We start from the raw sequence: 21,353 nt of genomic DNA on the forward strand, positions 1-21,353 counted from the left end.
GGGTCCACCATGTTCAATTCATCAAAACATTTAGAGACGTACAAATAGACACTTCTATATAGTCAAAGAACAGAAAAGGAATTCATCATAGAGGTAAAAAGGGAAAAGAAACATAAGTGTGTGTAAGTGCACATATGGTGTAAGTGTACATATGGTGTAAGTATGCTGTTAATCAAGAGCGATTTACATTAATGAGGAACAAAAAAGCATGGAAATACATCACATACTGTACATGGAAAATAGTTATCATGAATATATACGTAAGCTAAGAACGTAACAGTGGAATATCTATATAATTGAACTATGCATACATGTATATTTCTATGTCTATATGAAAATGCTATAAATCTACATGAATTACTATCTAAGTCAACATCAAAATGTCGAGGCTATAGGGAGAGTGCTACGGGCCATGATGGATTCTGAAGAGGTGGGTTTTCAGACTACAGCAGAAGATTGGGAGTGAGGCTGCAGTTCTGATTGTAATGGGAAGTGCATTCCATGGTTTTGGAGCCAGAAGGGAGAAGAGTTTGGGACGTGTGGAGTGTTGTCCCGGCGTTTTTAGTGAAGGTACTTCCCGTTAATATAGTGGTTGTAAAGGTATTATTAATTGATTGACCTCAGTCCCGTGGTGGGAGTTCTGCTCTGGTTTTGATGAATATTAAGTAGTTCCGGTCATTTTGTGGGTCAGGGGGCCACACATTATAAACTATAATGTGTGGCCCTTCTGGGCACAGGTCTCCACGAGGAGGATAGGACTGTGTGAGATGTTTGGCAAAATGTTTAGGAGTAATATAAACATGTTTTTTTGTTTTTTGCAACAATTTTCTTTTGTTGAGGAAATGCAGAGCCAGATCACTCATAGCATCTCTGAGGATAGAATTCTGGATGAGCAGGACATGTGCAGCATTTTGAACAAAACGGGCCACTCCTGAAAACTTTGGAAGGCAATGTTAGCCAATCAGTGTAGAATCTGAGAAATCCAACAGACTTGTCTTGTTCACATGACTATAGAGATCATGTGTACCGATTTGCGTGAGATTTGGATGAAATCTGTGCGACTAACATAAGCAATGTGTTTTGCAGAAATCGGCCTCATGGTGGCGCTATAACCGGCAGATGTGGAGGGATGCAGAGAACATAATCTCTCCCCATGCCTTCGGCCTGGTGGAGACAATAAAACATACTCTCCCCCCATGCCTTTGGCCTGGTGGAGACAATAAAACATACTCTCTCCCCATGCCTTCGGCCTGGTGGAGACAATAAAACATACTCTCTCCCCATGCCTTCGGCCTGGTGGAGTCAATAAAACATACTCTCTCCCCATGCCTTCGGCCTGGTGGAGACAATAAAACATACTCTCTCCCCATGCCTTCGGCCTGGTGGAGACAATAAAACATACTCTCTCCCCATGCCTTCGGCCTGGTGGAGACAATAAAACATACTCTCTCCCCATGCATTCGGCCTGGTGGAGACAATAAAACATACTCTCTCCCCATGCATTCGGCCTGGTGGAGACAATAAAACATACTCTCTCCCCATGCCTTCGGCCTGGTGGAGACAATAAACAAAACATACTCTCTCCCCATGCCTTCGGCCTGGTGGAGACAATAAAACATACTCTCTCCCCATGCCTTCGGCCTGGTGGAGACAATAAAACATACTCTCTCCCCATGCCTTCGGCCTGGTGAAGACAATAAAACATACTCTCTCCCCATGCCTTCGGCCTGGAGGAGACAATAAAACATACTCTCTCCCCATGCCTTCGGCCTGGTGGAGACAATAAATTAATCCAGAAAACTAGTGTAATTTGTATTGTTGACCTATTTCTACCATATAGTGCAACTTGCGTTCAACTTTGACCTCTCTATCACACGGAACTATTTTTTGTGGCCAGTATCACTACGCCAGCAGCAGCACAAAACCATAGAGATTGGGAGCGCTTGACACCGCTCAAAACCATAGAGATTGGGAGCGCTTGACACCGCTCAAAACCATAGAGATTGGGAGCGCTTGACAACGCTCAAAACCATAGAGATTGGGAGCGCTTGACACCGCTCAAAACCATAGAGATTGTGAGCGCTTGACACCGCTCAAAACCATAGAGATTGGGAGCGCTTGACAACGCTCAAAACCATAGAGATTGGGAGCGCTTGACACCGCTCAAAACCATAGAGATTGGGAGCGCTTGACACCGCTCAAAACCATAGAGATTGGGAGCGCTTGACAACGCTCAAAACCATAGAGATTGGGAGCGCTTGACACCGCTCAAAACCATAGAGATTGGGAGCGCTTGACAACGCTCAAAACCATAGAGATTGGGAGTGCTTGACACCGCTCAAAACCATAGAGATTGGGAGCGCTTGACACCGCTCAAAACCATAGAGATTGGGAGCGCTTGAAAACGCTCAAAACCATAGAGATTGGGAGCGCTTGACAACGCTCAAAACCATAGAGATTGGGAGCGCTTGACACCGCTCAAAACCATAGAGATTGGGAGCGCTTGACACCGCTCAAAACCATAGAGATTGGGAGCGCTTGACACCGCTCAAAACCATAGAGATTGGGAGCGCTTGACAACGCTCAAAACCATAGAGATTGGGAGCGCTTGACACCGCTCAAAACCATAGAGATTGGGAGCGCTTGACAACGCTCAAAACCATAGAGATTGGGAGTGCTTGACACCGCTCAAAACCATAGAGATTGGGAGCGCTTGACACCGCTCAAAACCATAGAGATTGGGAGCGCTTGAAAACGCTCAAAACCATAGAGATTGGGAGCGCTTGACAACGCTCAAAACCATAGAGATTGGGAGCGCTTGACACCGCTCAAAACCATAGAGATTGGGAGCGCTTGACAACGCTCAAAACCATAGAGATTGGGAGCGCTTGACACCGCTCAAAACCATAGAGATTGGGAGCGCTTGACACCGCTCAAAAACACTGAAATAGTTTGGTGTAGAGAAGGGGTGAGAAGAGAGAGAGAGAGAGAGAGAGAGAGAGAGAGAGAGAGAGAGAGAGAGAGAGAGAGAGAGAGAGAGAGAGAGAGAGAAAGAGAGGTGAAGCTGAAGGGAATACATGTGGGTTCAGCAGGCACAGAAAATCGTCCATTGCATTTGTGGTCTACACCGGCCCGAAGACGTCTCAAAGACGCTACCATGTATTTGTGGTCTACACCGGCCCGAAGACGTCTCAAAGACGCTACCATGTATTTGTGGTCTACACCGGCCCGAAGACGTCTCAAAGACGATACCATGTATTTGTGGTCTACACCGGCCCGAAGACGTCTCAAAGACGCTACCATGTATTTGTGGTCTACACCGGCCCGAAGACGTCTCAAAGACGATACCATGTAGTTGTGGTCTACACCGGCCCGAAGACGTCTCAAAGACGCTACCATGTATTTTGTTACTTGTTCTTTTGGCTCAGCCCCCAGGGGTTCAGTGAATGGGCTAGCAACTCGAACCTTGCATCCTCTCCATTCTTTCTAGCTGTGCCAAAGCAGTTAACTTAAACCAGATAACTTGTAATGAAGTGTACTCGGATCGCTGCAATGTGAAAGCATTGAATACAGTTGTAATGAAGTGTACTCGGATACGGATCGATGCAATGTGAAAGCATTGAATACAGTTGAATGAAGTGTACTCGGATACGGATCGATGCAATGTGAAAGCATTGAATACAGTTGAATGAAGTGTACTTGGATACGGATCGATGCAACGTGAAAGCATTGAATACAGTTGAATGAAGTGTACTTGGATACGGATCGATGCAATGTGAAAGCATTGAATACAGTTGTAATGTAGTGTACTCGGATACGGATCGATGCAATGTGAAAGCATTGAATACAGTTGAATGAAGTGTACTTGGATACGGATCGATGCAACGTGAAAGCATTGAATACAGTTGAATGAAGTGTACTTGGATACGGATCGATGCAATGTGAAAGCATTGAATACAGTTGTAATGTAGTGTACTCGGATACGGATCGATGCAATGTGAAAGCATTGAATACAGTTGTAATGAAGTGTACTCGGATACGGATCGATGCAATGTGAAAGCATTGAATACAGTTGAATGAAGTGTACTTGGATACGGATCGATGCAACGTGAAAGCATTGAATACAGTTGAATGAAGTGTACTTGGATACGGATCGATGCAATGTGAAAGCATTGAATACAGTTGTAATGTAGTGTACTCGGATACGGATCGATGCAATGTGAAAGCATTGAATACAGTTGAATGAAGTGTAGTCGGGTGCGGAAGAATCAAGGCCAATGTGAATCATGGCCAGCGGGGGCCGGGAACAGTTTGAATCTGAGTGTGAATCTGTCCTAAAAGTGATCAATACAAAGTAAAGTAAACATGTTGGGCGTCTCATACTTCAACGTGCCTCTGCACTTCCCAGAATATTAACACTCACACGTTCTTCTCCTGCAGGAGACACTGAAAACTTTCTGCAACTCACAGATAAGGATTGTAATTTTGCGAGCCAGTGCACTTTGTGTCCACAACTAATGACTAATGGAGTAAATAATTACTATGAAGCTAGCCTGCGATTAATCTGATTACTCTCCCTCTGCGCACGCGCACACACGCACACACACACACACACACACGCACGCACGCACGCACGCACGCACGCACGCAGGCAGGCAGGCACGCGCGCGCACACACACACAGACACACTATAGCCTACTTGTGAGAAAGTCAACATTTTAAGACTTCATGAATGCCATTCATGTGGCTTCGCACCACGTTTTGACCTTGTAGATCTGCTACTTTTGATGCTACAATACTACTTAGTTACTTTTGATGCTACAGTACTACTTAGTTACTTTTGATGATACAGTACTACTTAGTTACTTTGATGCTACAGTACTACTTAGTTACTTTGATGCTACAGTACTACTTAGTTACTTTGATGCTACAGTACTACTTAGTTACTTTTGATGCTACAGTACTACTTAGTTACTTTGATGCTACAGTACTACTTAGTTACTTTGATGCTACAGTACTACTTAGTTACTTTGATGCTACAGTACTACTTAGTTACTTTGATGCTACAGTACTACTTAGTTACTTTTGATGCTACAGTACTACTTAGTTACTTTGATGCTACAGTACTACTTAGTTACTTTGATGCTACAGTACTACTTAGTTACTTTGATGCTACAGTACTACTTAGTTACTTTGATGCTACAGTACTACTTAGTTACTTTGATGCTACAGTACTACTTAGTTACTTTTGATGCTACAGTACTACTTAGTTACTTTGATGCTACAGTACTACTTAGTTACTTTGATGCTACAGTACTACTTAGTTACTTTGATGCTACAGTACTACTTAGTTATTTTCCAGCACTGCTGTTCTCACCGTCTGCTCTTTTTACGACCGGAACAGAATCTTGTCGGAACACTAACATATACAGGGACATAACATATACAGGAAGCAATCTGATTGGTTGAAACAGTTTTCTAGCCGTGCTTAAACCACGATAATGGCACGGCTAATCAAAACAAAGAATTCAGCCGTGCTTTTCTCCCAGAGCGCAGCAGACTGCAGGCTAGCTAGTTTCTTGGGACATTTGTGGTCGTAGTGACTACATCTGTCATTGAAAAAATATAATTTTTCAGCGGTTATCTATAGTTTTAAGGGTAACTGTTGTATAATTGCAATATTACACTCGAGGGTGTTCTTTATCGTCATTAATGCACTTCTGCGATACCTTTCGGATCTCGTCCTGCGGGCGATTTACTGGCGGCAGCGCAGTCGTGCATGACGATAACGAACACCCTCTCGGGTAATATTGCTTAATCCTTTCTGGGCGGGATCCCCTTTTGGTGTTTAAAGCATTGTGTCATGCTTTAGATTTTTTTTTAAAACCGTGAAAATGTGGCGCAAATCTTTGAGCATATTTCTTTCAGAGCAAACGTTTTTATCTCAAATCTTTGCTTCAGGGGGGGGGGGGGGTCCCTGGAACAACATATTTCCAGATGGGGGTCGGCAGCCAAATAGGCTACATATATTTGTGGGGGTCCTTGACATGAAAATGTTTGAGAACCACTGACCTAGAAACATGAGGTTTTTCAGAAAACTGTCAGGATTTAGAAGACATTTGTAGAATCTAAAGGTCTAAATGGGTTAAATATAGGACTGGAGGCACGACATTTGTGTACTTTCAATTCCACAATGTGAGTAAAATGTCACTGCACTGCAGGCACTGCAGTCACTGCAGGCACTGCAGTGCCTGCAGTGACTGCAGTGCAGTGCCTGCACTGCAGTGCCTGCAGTGCAGTGGCTGCAGTCACTGCACTGCAGGCACTGCACTGCAGTCACTGCACTGCAGGCACTGCACTGCAGTGACTGCACTGCAGGCACTGCAGTCACTGCAGGCACTGCAGTGACTGCAGTGCCTGCAGTCACTGCACTGCAGGCACTGCACTGCAGTCACTGCACTGCAGGCACTGCACTGCATACACTGCAGTGCAGTGACTGCAGTGCAGTGACTGCACTGCAGTGACTGCAGTGCAGTCACTGCACTGCAGTCACTGCAGTGCAGTGACTGCAGTTGCAGTGCAGTGCCTTCAAGTACAATAGAAACATTTTAGTATCGCACGCACGTGCGCACACACACGCATGCACGCACACACACACACGCACGCGCACCCACACACACACACACACACACGGTATAAGTGAGGTCAGTAATTGAGGAGCACATCTCTGATTGTAGTCCAGAGGGATGGTGGAAGTGTTCACCACCATAGAGACACACGGGGACTACAAATTTCACGCCCCCAAATGAGACAGCGTCCCCACTTCTGGTCCGTTGGCACGGATACTGCAGGCCAGCCCAAGTCCATTGAAATTCAACTGTAGTTAGCCTACTTTTAAAATGATATGAAATTAACTGAAGACTATATTGATTTGAATAAAAATATGTTTCCAAATGTATGAAGTGTCTTTGTCAACATATATTGTTGTTTTCTCAATAGAGGATGTATTTCACATTGAATTTACCACTTGAATGAGTTACCCATAATGTTAACGGATCAGAGGGGAGACAGCAGACAGAGAACCTGTCGCTTTTACGGGACGTCACTGCCTTTACGAGGCTACGAGCGCCGACTTTGGAGAGTGGAATTCTCAATACATTCCGATCCCGACTGACTTTGTTATTCATGTCTATATTTTGAACATGTCACAGGCTTACTATATATGTTCTACCGCTGTCAACTTGTCTAGTTGCATGGGAAAATAACCCAGCTAAATGGAGGAGTGACATCCTGACATTTTCAACTACCTAGTGAATTATCCAGATGAGTATTAATAATAGTCTTGCAAGATGCTGTTTAGATAATTTTCAACAAATACATAGCATATAAAACGAAATACAACAAATATATCTGGGTATTGAAAACCTCAAGGAATGCATCCGTGACGTATACCGTGCGACCACTTTGACTTGAGATTTACAATGCTAGCACTTTTCACAAACTGATGGAGTATATTATAGTACATTGTAGGATGTATATTGAGATGGCAGGTATGTGACATTGAAAAGGACAAATCAAACATATGGGACACTTTATTAGAACACAAAAAAAATCGCTATAGCCTCAGTAATGAACCAGTGAAATTAGGGTATTTTATGATGCCTCTCATAGGGATTGCATTGGCAGCTGCAGTACACAGTTGAAACGGACCAGAAGTGGGGCCGCTGTCTCATTTGGGGGCGTGACATTTGTAGTCCCTGTGTGTCTCTATTATACCTTCAGAATCCATCTCACTCTGAACTCACATACCCAGAATCCATCTCACTCTGAACTCACATACCCAGAATCCATCTCACTCTGAACTCACATACCCAGAATCCATCTCACTCTGAACTCACATACCCAGAAACCATCTCACTCTGAACTCACATACCCAGAATCCATCTCACTCTGAACTCACATACCCAGAATCCATCTCTCTGAACTCACATACCCAGAATCCATCTCACTCTGAACTCACATACCCAGAATCCATCTCACTCTGAACTCACATACCCAGAATCCATCTCTCTGAACTCACATACCCAGAATCCATCTCACTCTGAACTCACATACCCATAATCCATCTCACTCTGAAATCACATACCCATAATCCATCTCTCTGAACTCACATACCCAGAATCCATCTCACTCTGAACTCACATACCCAGAATCCATCTCACTCTGAACTCACATACCCCCAGAATCCATCACTCTGAACTCACATACCCAGAATCCATCTCACTCTGAACTCACATACCCAGAATCCATCTCTCTGAACTCACATACACAGAATCCATCTCACTCTGAACTCACATACCCAGAATCCATCTCACTCTGAACTCACATACCCAGAATCCATCTCTCTGAACTCACATACCCAGAATCCATCTCACTCTGAACTCACATACCCAGAATCCATCTCACTCTGAACTCACATACCCCCAGAATCCATCTCACTCTGAACTCACATACCCAGAATCCATCTCAATCTGAACTCACATACCCAGAATCCATCTCACTCTGAACTCACATACCCAGAATCCATCTCACTCTGAACTCACATACCCAGAATCCATCTCACTCTGAACTCACATACCCAGAATCCATCTCACTCTGAACTCACATACCCAGAATCCATCTCACTCTGAACTCACATACCCCCAGAATCCATCTCACTCTGAACTCACATACCCAGAATGCATCTCACTCTGAACTCACATACCCAGAATCCATCTCACTCTGAACTCACATACCCAGAATCCATCTCACTCTGAACTCACATACCCAGAATCCATCTCACTCTGAACTCACATACCCAGAATCCATCTCACTCTGAACTCACATACCCAGAAACCATCTCACTCTGAACTCACATACCCAGAATCCATCTCACTCTGAACTCACATACCCAGAATCCATCTCTCTGAACTCACATACCCAGAATCCATCTCACTCTGAACTCACATACCCAGAATCCATCTCACTCTGAACTCACATACCCAGCATCCATCTCTCTGAACTCACATACCCAGAATCCATCTCACTCTGAACTCACATACCCAGAATCCATCTCACTCTGAAATCACATACCCATAATCCATCTCTCTGAACTCACATACCCAGAATCCATCTCACTCTGAACTCACATACCCAGAATCCATCTCACTCTGAACTCACATACCCCCAGAATCCATCACTCTGAACTCACATACCCAGAATCCATCTCACTCTGAACTCACATACCCCCAGAATCCATCACTCTGAACTCACATACCCAGAATCCATCTCACTCTGAACTCACATGCCCCCAGAATCCATCACTCTGAACTCACATACCCAGAATCCATCTCACTCTGAACTCACATACCCCCAGAATCCATCACTCTGAACTCACATACCCCCAGAATCCATCTCACTCTGAACTCACATACCCAGAATCCATCTCACTCTGAACTCACATACCCAGAATCCATCTCACTCTGAACTCACATACCCAGAATCCATCTCATTCTGAACTCACATACCCAGAATCCATCTCACTCTGAACTCACATACCCAGAATCCATCTCACTCTGAACTCACATACCCAGAATCCATCTCACTCTGAACTCACATACCCAGAATCCATCTCACTCTGAACTCACATACCCAGAATCCATCTCACTCTGAACTCACATACCCAGAAACCATCTCACTCTGAACTCACATACCCAGAATCCATCTCACTCTGAACTCACATACCCAGAATCCATCTCTCTGAACTCACATACCCAGAATCCATCTCACTCTGAACTCACATACCCAGAATCCATCTCACTCTGAACTCACATAACCAAAATCCATCTCTCTGAACTCACATACCCAGAATCCATCTCACTCTGAACTCACATACCCAGAATCCATCTCACTCTGAAATCACATACCCATAATCCATCTCTCTGAACTCACATACCCAGAATCCATCTCACTCTGAACTCACATACCCAGAATCCATCTCACTCTGAACTCACATACCCAGAATCCATCTCACTCTGAAATCACATACCCATAATCCATCTCTCTGAACTCACATACCCCCAGAATCCATCACTCTGAACTCACATACCCAGAATCCATCTCACTCTGAACTCACATACCCCCAGAATCCATCACTCTGAACTCACATACCCAGAATCCATCTCACTCTGAACTCACATACCCCCAGAATCCATCACTCTGAACTCACATACCCAGAATCCATCTCACTCTGAACTCACATACCCCCAGAATCCATCACTCTGAACTCACATACCCAGAATCCATCTCACTCTGAACTCACATACCCCCAGAATCAATCACTCTGAACTCACATACCCAGAATCCATCTCACTCTGAACTCACATACCCAGAATCCATCTCACTCTGAACTCACATACCCAGAATCCATCTCACTCTGAACTCACATACCCAGAATCCATCTCACTCTGAACTCACATACCCAGAATCCATCTCACTCTGAACTCACATACCCAGAATCCATCTCTCTGAACTCACATTCCCAGAATCCATCTCACTCTGAACTCACATACCCAGAATCCATCTCTCTGAACTCACATTCCCAGAATCCATCTCACTCTGAACTCACATACCCAGAATCCATCTCACTCTGAACTCACATACCCAGAATCCATCTCACTCTGAAATCACATACCCAGAATCCATCTCACTCTGAACTCACATACCCAGAATCCATCTCACTCTGAACTCACATACCCAGAATCCATCTCACTCTGAACTCACATACCCAGAATCCATCTCACTCTGAACTCACATACCCAGAATCCATCTCAGTCTGAACTCACATACCCAGAAACCATCTCACTCTGAACTCACATACCCAGAATCCATCTCACTCTGAACTCACATACCCAGAATCCATCTCTCTGAACTCACATACTTAGAATCCATCTCACTCTGAACTCACATACCCAGAATCCATCTCACTCTGAACTCACATACCCAGAATCCATCTCTCTGAACTCACATACCCAGAATGCATCTCACTCTGAACTCACATACCCAGAATCCATCTCACTCTGAACTCACATACCCAGAATCCATCTCACTCTGAACTCACATACCCAGAATCCATCTCACTCTGAACTCACATACCCAGAATCCATCTCACTCTGAACTCACATACCCAGAATCCATCTCACTCTGAACTCACATACCCAGCATCCATCTCTCTGAACTCACATACCCAGAATCCATCTCACTCTGAACTCACATACCCATAATCCATCTCTCTGAACTCACATACCCAGAATCCATCTCACTCTGAACTCACATACCCAGAATCCATCTCACTCTGAACTCACATACCCCCAGAATCCATCACTCTGAACTCACATACCCAGAATCCATCTCACTCTGAACTCACATACCCCCAGAATCCATCACTCTGAACTCACATACCCAGAATCCATCTCACTCTGAACTCACATACCCAGAATCCATCTCACTCTGAACTCACATACCCAGAATCCATCTCACTCTGAACTCACATACCCAGAATCCATCTCTCTGAACTCACATACCCAGAATGCATCTCACTCTGAACTCACATACCCAGAATCCATCTCACTCTGAACTCACATACCCAGAATCCATCTCACTCTGAACTCACATACCCAGAATCCATCTCACTCTGAACTCACATACCCAGAATCCATCTCACTCTGAACTCACATACCCAGAAACCATCTCACTCTGAACTCACATACCCAGAATCCATCTCACTCTGAACTCACATACCCAGAATCCATCTCTCTGAACTCACATACCCAGAATCCATCTCACTCTGAACTCACATACCCAGAATCCATCTCACTCTGAACTCACATACCCAGCATCCATCTCTCTGAACTCACATACCCAGAATCCATCTCACTCTGAACTCACATACCCATAATCCATCTCTCTGAACTCACATACCCAGAATCCATCTCACTCTGAACTCACATACCCAGAATCCATCTCACTCTGAACTCACATACCCCCAGAATCCATCACTCTGAACTCACATACCCAGAATCCATCTCACTCTGAACTCACATACCCAGAATCCATCTCACTCTGAACTCACATACCCAGAATCCATCTCTCTGAACTCACATACTTAGAATCCATCTCACTCTGAACTCACATACCCAGAATCCATCTCACTCTGAACTCACATACCCAGAATCCATCTCTCTGAACTCACATACCCAGAATGCATCTCACTCTGAACTCACATACCCAGAATCCATCTCTCTGAACTCACATACACAGAATCCATCTCACTCTGAACTCACATACCCAGAATCCATCTCACTCTGAACTCACATACCCAGAATCCATCTCTCTGAACTCACATACCCAGAATCCATCTCACTCTGAACTCACATACCCAGAATCCATCTCACTCTGAACTCACATACCCCCAGAATCCATCTCACTCTGAACTCACATACCCAGAATCCATCTCAATCTGAACTCACATACCCAGAATCCATCTCACTCTGAACTCACATACCCAGAATCCATCTCACTCTGAACTCACATACCCAGAATCCATCTCACTCTGAACTCACATACCCAGAATCCATCTCACTCTGAACTCACATACCCAGAATCCATCTCACTCTGAACTCACATACCCCCAGAATCCATCTCACTCTGAACTCACATACCCAGAATGCATCTCACTCTGAACTCACATACCCAGAATCCATCTCACTCTGAACTCACATACCCAGAATGCATCTCACTCTGAACTCACATACCCAGAATCCATCTCACTCTGAACTCACATACCCAGAATCCATCTCACTCTGAACTCACATACCCAGAATCCATCTCACTCTGAACTCACATACCCAGAATCCATCTCACTCTGAACTCACATACCCAGAAACCATCTCACTCTGAACTCACATACCCAGAATCCATCTCACTCTGAACTCACATACCCAGAATCCATCTCTCTGAACTCACATACCCAGAATCCATCTCACTCTGAACTCACATACCCAGAATCCATCTCACTCTGAACTCACATACCCAGCATCCATCTCTCTGAACTCACATACCCAGAATCCATCTCACTCTGAACTCACATACCCAGAATCCATCTCACTCTGAAATCACATACCCATAATCCATCTCTCTGAACTCACATACCCAGAATCCATCTCACTCTGAACTCACATACCCAGAATCCATCTCACTCTGAACTCACATACCCCCCAGAATCCATCACTCTGAACTCACATACCCAGAATCCATCTCACTCTGAACTCACATACCCCCAGAATCCATCACTCTGAACTCACATACCCAGAATCCATCTCACTCTGAACTCACATGCCCCCAGAATCCATCACTCTGAACTCACATACCCAGAATCCATCTCACTCTGAACTCACATACCCCCAGAATCCATCACTCTGAACTCACATACCCCCAGAATCCATCTCACTCTGAACTCACATACCCAGAATCCATCTCACTCTGAACTCACATACCCAGAATCCATCTCACTCTGAACTCACATACCCAGAATCCATCTCATTCTGAACTCACATACCCAGAATCCATCTCACTCTGAACTCACATACCCAGAATCCATCTCACTCTGAACTCACATACCCAGAATCCATCTCACTCTGAACTCACATACCCAGAATCCATCTCACTCTGAACTCACATACCCAGAATCCATCTCACTCTGAACTCACATACCCAGAAACCATCTCACTCTGAACTCACATACCCAGAATCCATCTCACTCTGAACTCACATACCCAGAATCCATCTCTTTGAACTCACATACCCAGAATCCATCTCACTCTGAACTCACATACCCAGAATCCATCTCACTCTGAACTCACATAACCAAAATCCATCTCTCTGAACTCACATACCCAGAATCCATCTCACTCTGAACTCACATACCCAGAATCCATCTCACTCTGAAATCACATACCCATAATCCATCTCTCTGAACTCACATACCCAGAATCCATCTCACTCTGAACTCACATACCCAGAATCCATCTCACTCTGAACTCACATACCCAGAATCCATCTCACTCTGAAATCACATACCCATAATCCATCTCTCTGAACTCACATACCCCCAGAATCCATCACTCTGAACTCACATACCCAGAATCCATCTCACTCTGAACTCACATACCCCCAGAATCCATCACTCTGAACTCACATACCCAGAATCCATCTCACTCTGAACTCACATACCCCCAGAATCCATCACTCTGAACTCACATACCCAGAATCCATCTCACTCTGAACTCACATACCCCCAGAATCCATCACTCTGAACTCACATACCCAGAATCCATCTCACTCTGAACTCACATACCCCCAGAATCCATCACTCTGAACTCACATACCCAGAATCCATCTCACTCTGAACTCACATACCCAGAATCCATCTCACTCTGAACTCACATACCCAGAATCCATCTCACTCTGAACTCACATACCCAGAATCCATCTCACTCTGAACTCACATACCCAGAATCCATCTCACTCTGAACTCACATACCCAGAATCCATCTCTCTGAACTCACATTCCCAGAATCCATCTCACTCTGAACTCACATACCCAGAATCCATCTCTCTGAACTCACATTCCCAGAATCCATCTCACTCTGAACTCACATACCCATAATCCATCTCACTCTGAACTCACATACCCAGAATCCATCTCACTCTGAAATCACATACCCAGAATCCATCTCACTCTGAACTCACATACCCAGAATCCATCTCACTCTGAACTCACATACCCAGAATCCATCTCACTCTGAACTCACATACCCAGAATCCATCTCACTCTGAACTCACATACCCAGAATCCATCTCAGTCTGAACTCACATACCCAGAAACCATCTCACTCTGAACTCACATACCCAGAATCCATCTCACTCTGAACTCACATACCCAGAATCCATCTCTCTGAACTCACATACTTAGAATCCATCTCACTCTGAACTCACATACCCAGAATCCATCTCACTCTGAACTCACATACCCAGAATCCATCTCTCTGAACTCACATACCCAGAATGCATCTCACTCTGAACTCACATACCCAGAATCCATATCACTCTGAACTCACATACCCAGAATCCATCTCACTCTGAACTCACATACCCAGAATCCATCTCACTCTGAACTCACATACCCAGAATCCATCTCACTCTGAACTCACATACCCAGAAACCATCTCACTCTGAACTCACATACCCAGAATCCATCTCACTCTGAACTCACATACCCAGAATCCATCTCTCTGAACTCACATACCCAGAATCCATCTCACTCTGTACTCACATACCCAGAATCCATCTCACTCTGAACTCACATACCCAGCATCCATCTCTCTGAACTCACATACCCAGAATCCATCTCACTCTGAACTCACATACCCATAATCCATCTCTCTGAACTCACATACCCAGAATCCATCTCACTCTGAACTCACATACCCAGAATCCATCTCACTCTGAACTCACATACCCCCAGAATCCATCACTCTGAACTCACATACCCAGAATCCATCTCACTCTGAACTCACATACCCAGAATCCATCTCACTCTGAACTCACATACCCAGAATCCATCTCTCTGAACTCACATACTTAGAATCCATCTCACTCTGAACTCACATACCCAGAATCCATCTCACTCTGAACTCACATACCCAGAATCCATCTCTCTGAACTCACATACCCAGAATGCATCTCACTCTGAACTCACATACCCAGAATCCATCTCACTCTGAACTCACATACCCAGAATCCATCTCACTCTGAACTCACATACCCAGAATCCATCTCACTCTGAACTCACATACCCAGAATCCATCTCACTCTGAACTCACATACCCAGAAACCATCTCACTCTGAACTCACATACCCAGAATCCATCTCACTCTGAACTCACATACCCAGAATCCATCTCTCTGAACTCACATACCCAGAATCCATCTCACTCTGAACTCACATACCCAGAATCCATCTCACTCTGAACTCACATACCCAGCATCCATCTCTCTGAACTCACATACCCAGAATCCATCTCACTCTGAACTCACATACCCATAATCCATCTCTCTGAACTCACATACCCAGAATCCATCTCACTCTGAACTCACATACCCAGAATCCATCTCACTCTGAACTCACATACCCCCAGAATCCATCACTCTGAACTCACATACCCAGAATCCATCTCACTCTGAACTCACATACCCCCAGAATCCATCTCTCTGAACTCACATACACAGAATCCATCTCACTCTGAACTCACATACCCAGAATCCATCTCACTCTGAACTCACATACCCAGAATCCATCTCTCTGAACTCACATACCCAGAATCCATCTCACTCTGAACTCACATACCCAGAATCCATCTCACTCTGAACTCACATACCCCCAGAATCCATCTCACTCTGAACTCACATACCCAGAATCCATCTCAATCTGAACTCACATACCCAGAATCCATCTCACTCTGAACTCACATACCCAGAATCCATCTCACTCTGAACTCACATACCCAGAATCCATCTCACTCTGAACTCACATACCCAGAATCCATCTCACTCTGAACTCTCATACCCAGAATCCATCTCACTCTGAACTCACATACCCCCAGAATCCATCTCACTCTGAACTCACATACCCAGAATGCATCTCACTCTGAACTCACATACCCAGAATCCATCTCACTCTGAACTCACATACCCAGAATCCATCTCACTCTGAACTCACATACCCAGAATCCATCTCACTCTGAACTCACATACCCAGAATCCATCTCACTCTGAACTCACATACCCAGAAACCATCTCACTCTGAACTCACATACCCAGAATCCATCTCACTCTGAACTCACATACCCAGAATCCATCTCTCTGAACTCACATACCCAGAATCCATCTCACTCTGAACTCACATACCCAGAATCCATCTCACTCTGAACTCACATACCCAGCATCCATCTCTCTGAACTCACATACCCAGAATCCATCTCACTCTGAACTCACATACCCAGAATCCATCTCACTCTGAAATCACATACCCATAATCCATCTCTCTGAACTCACATACCCAGAATCCATCTCACTCTGAACTCACATACCCAGAATCCATCTCACTCTGAACTCACATACCCCCAGAATCCATCACTCTGAACTCACATACCCAGAATCCATCTCACTCTGAACTCACATACCCCCAGAATCCATCACTCTGAACTCACATACCCAGAATCCATCTCACTCTGAACTCACATGCCCCCAGAATCCATCACTCTGAACTCACATACCCAGAATCCATCTCACTCTGAACTCACATACCCCCAGAATCCATCACTCTGAACTCACATACCCCCAGAATCCATCTCACTCTGAACTCACATACCCAGAATCCATCTCACTCTGAACTCACATACCCAGAATCCATCTCACTCTGAACTCACATACCCAGAATCCATCTCATTCTGAACTCACATACCCAGAATCCATCTCACTCTGAACTCACATACCCAGAATCCATCTCACTCTGAACTCACATACCCAGAATCCATCTCACTCTGAACTCACATACCCAGAATCCATCTCACTCTGAACTCACATACCCAGAATCCATCTCACTCTGAACTCACATACCCAGAAACCATCTCACTCTGAACTCACATACCCAGAATCCATCTCACTCTGAACTCACATACCCAGAATCCATCTCTCTGAACTCACATACCCAGAATCCATCTCACTCTGAACTCACATACCCAGAATCCATCTCACTCTGAACTCACATAACCAAAATCCATCTCTCTGAACTCACATACCCAGAATCCATCTCACTCTGAACTCACATACCCAGAATCCATCTCACTCTGAAATCACATACCCATAATCCATCTCTCTGAACTCACATACCCAGAATCCATCTCACTCTGAACTCACATACCCAGAATCCATCTCACTCTGAACTCACATACCCAGAATCCATCTCACTCTGAAATCACATACCCATAATCCATCTCTCTGAACTCACATACCCCCAGAATCCATCACTCTGAACTCACATACCCAGAATCCATCTCACTCTGAACTCACATACCCCCAGAATCCATCACTCTGAACTCACATACCCAGAATCCATCTCACTCTGAACTCACATACCCCCAGAATCCATCACTCTGAACTCACATACCCAGAATCCATCTCACTCTGAACTCACATACCCCCAGAATCCATCACTCTGAACTCACATACCCAGAATCCATCTCACTCTGAACTCACATACCCCCAGAATCCATCACTCTGAACTCACATACCCAGAATCCATCTCACTCTGAACTCACATACCCAGAATCCATCTCACTCTGAACTCACATACCCAGAATCCATCTCACTCTGAACTCACATACCCAGAATCCATCTCACTCTGAACTCACATACCCAGAATCCATCTCACTCTGAACTCACATACCCAGAATCCATCTCTCTGAACTCACATTCCCAGAATCCATCTCACTCTGAACTCACATACCCAGAATCCATCTCTCTGAACTCACATTCCCAGAATCCATCTCACTCTGAACTCACATACCCAGAATCCATCTCACTCTGAACTCACATACCCAGAATCCATCTCACTCTGAAATCACATACCCAGAATCCATCTCACTCTGAACTCACATACCCAGAATCCATCTCACTCTGAACTCACATACCCAGAATCCATCTCACTCTGAACTCACATACCCAGAATCCATCTCACTCTGAACTCACATACCCAGAATCCATCTCAGTCTGAACTCACATACCCAGAAACCATCTCACTCTGAACTCACATACCCAGAATCCATCTCACTCTGAACTCACATACCCAGAATCCATCTCTCTGAACTCACATACTTAGAATCCATCTCACTCTGAACTCACATACCCAGAATCCATCTCACTCTGAACTCACATACCCAGAATCCATCTCTCTGAACTCACATACCCAGAATGCATCTCACTCTGAACTCACATACCCAGAATCCATCTCACTCTGAACTCACATACCCAGAATCCATCTCACTCTGAACTCACATACCCAGAATCCATCTCACTCTGAACTCACATACCCAGAATCCATCTCACTCTGAACTCACATACCCAGAAACCATCTCACTCTGAACTCACATACCCAGAATCCATCTCACTCTGAACTCACATACCCAGAATCCATCTCTCTGAACTCACATACCCAGAATCCATCTCACTCTGAACTCACATACCCAGAATCCATCTCACTCTGAACTCACATACCCAGCATCCATCTCTCTGAACTCACATACCCAGAATCCATCTCACTCTGAACTCACATACCCATAATCCATCTCTCTGAACTCACATACCCAGAATCCATCTCACTCTGAACTCACATACCCAGAATCCATCTCACTCTGAACTCACATACCCCCAGAATCCATCACTCTGAACTCACATACCCAGAATCCATCTCACTCTGAACTCACATACCCCCAGAATCCATCACTCTGAACTCACATACCCAGAATCCATCTCACTCTGAACTCACATACCCCCAGAATCCATCACTCTGAACTCACATACCCAGAATCCATCTCACTCTGAACTCACATACCCACAGAATCCATCACTCTGAACTCACATACCCCCAGAATCCATCTCACTCTGAACTCACATACCCAGAATCCATCTCACTCTGAACTCACATACCCAGAATCCATCTCACTCTGAACTCACATACCCAGAATCCATCTCATTCTGAACTCACATACCCAGAATCCATCTCACTCTGAACTCACATACCCAGAATCCATCTCACTCTGAACTCACATACCCAGAATCCATCTCACTCTGAACTCACATACCCAGAATCCATCTCACTCTGAACTCACATACCCAGAAACCATCTCACTCTGAACTCACATACCCAGAATCCATCTCACTCTGAACTCACATACCCAGAATCCATCTCTCTGAACTCACATACCCAGAATCCATCTCACTCTGAACTCACATACCCAGAATCCATCTCACTCTGAACTCACATAACCAAAATCCATCTCTCTGAACTCACATACCCAGAATCCATCTCACTCTGAACTCACATACCCAGAATCCATCTCACTCTGAAATCACATACCCATAATCCATCTCTCTGAACTCACATACCCAGAATCCATCTCACTCTGAACTCACATACCCAGAATCCATCTCACTCTGAACTCACATACCCAGAATCCATCTCACTCTGAAATCACATACCCATAATCCATCTCTCTGAACTCACATACCCCCAGAATCCATCACTCTGAACTCACATACCCAGAATCCATCTCACTCTGAACTCACATACCCCCAGAATCCATCACTCTGAACTCACATACCCAGAATCCATCTCACTCTGAACTCACATACCCCCAGAATCCATCACTCTGAACTCACATACCCAGAATCCATCTCACTCTGAACTCACATACCCTCAGAATCCATCACTCTGAACTCACATACCCAGAATCCATCTCACTCTGAACTCACATACCCCCAGAATCCATCACTCTGAACTCACATACCCAGAATCCATCTCACTCTGAACTCACATACCCAGAATCCATCTCACTCTGAACTCACATACCCAGAATCCATCTCACTCTGAACTCACATACCCAGAATCCATCTCACTCTGAACTCACATACCCAGAATCCATCTCACTCTGAACTCACATACCCAGAATCCATCTCTCTGAACGCACATTCCCAGAATCCATCTCACTCTGAACTCACATACCCAGAATCCATCTCACTCTGAACTCACATACCCAGAATCCATCTCACTCTGAAATCACATACCCAGAATCCATCTCACTCTGAACTCACATACCCAGAATCCATCTCACTCTGAACTCACATACCCAGAATCCATCTCACTCTGAACTCACATACCCAGAATCCATCTCACTCTGAACTCACATACCCAGAATCCATCTCACTCTGAACTCACATACCCAGCATCCATCTCTCTGAACTCACATACCCAGAATCCATCTCACTCTGAACTCACATACCCATAATCCATCTCTCTGAACTCACATACCCAGAATCCATCTCACTCTGAACTCACATACCCAGAATCCATCTCACTCTGAACTCACATACCCCCAGAATCCATCACTCTGAACTCACATACCCAGAATCCATCTCACT

The sequence above is a fragment of the Electrona antarctica genome, assembly GCF_951216825.1.
Source record: "Electrona antarctica genome assembly, contig: scaffold_106, whole genome shotgun sequence".
Taxonomy (NCBI): domain Eukaryota; kingdom Metazoa; phylum Chordata; class Actinopteri; order Myctophiformes; family Myctophidae; genus Electrona; species Electrona antarctica.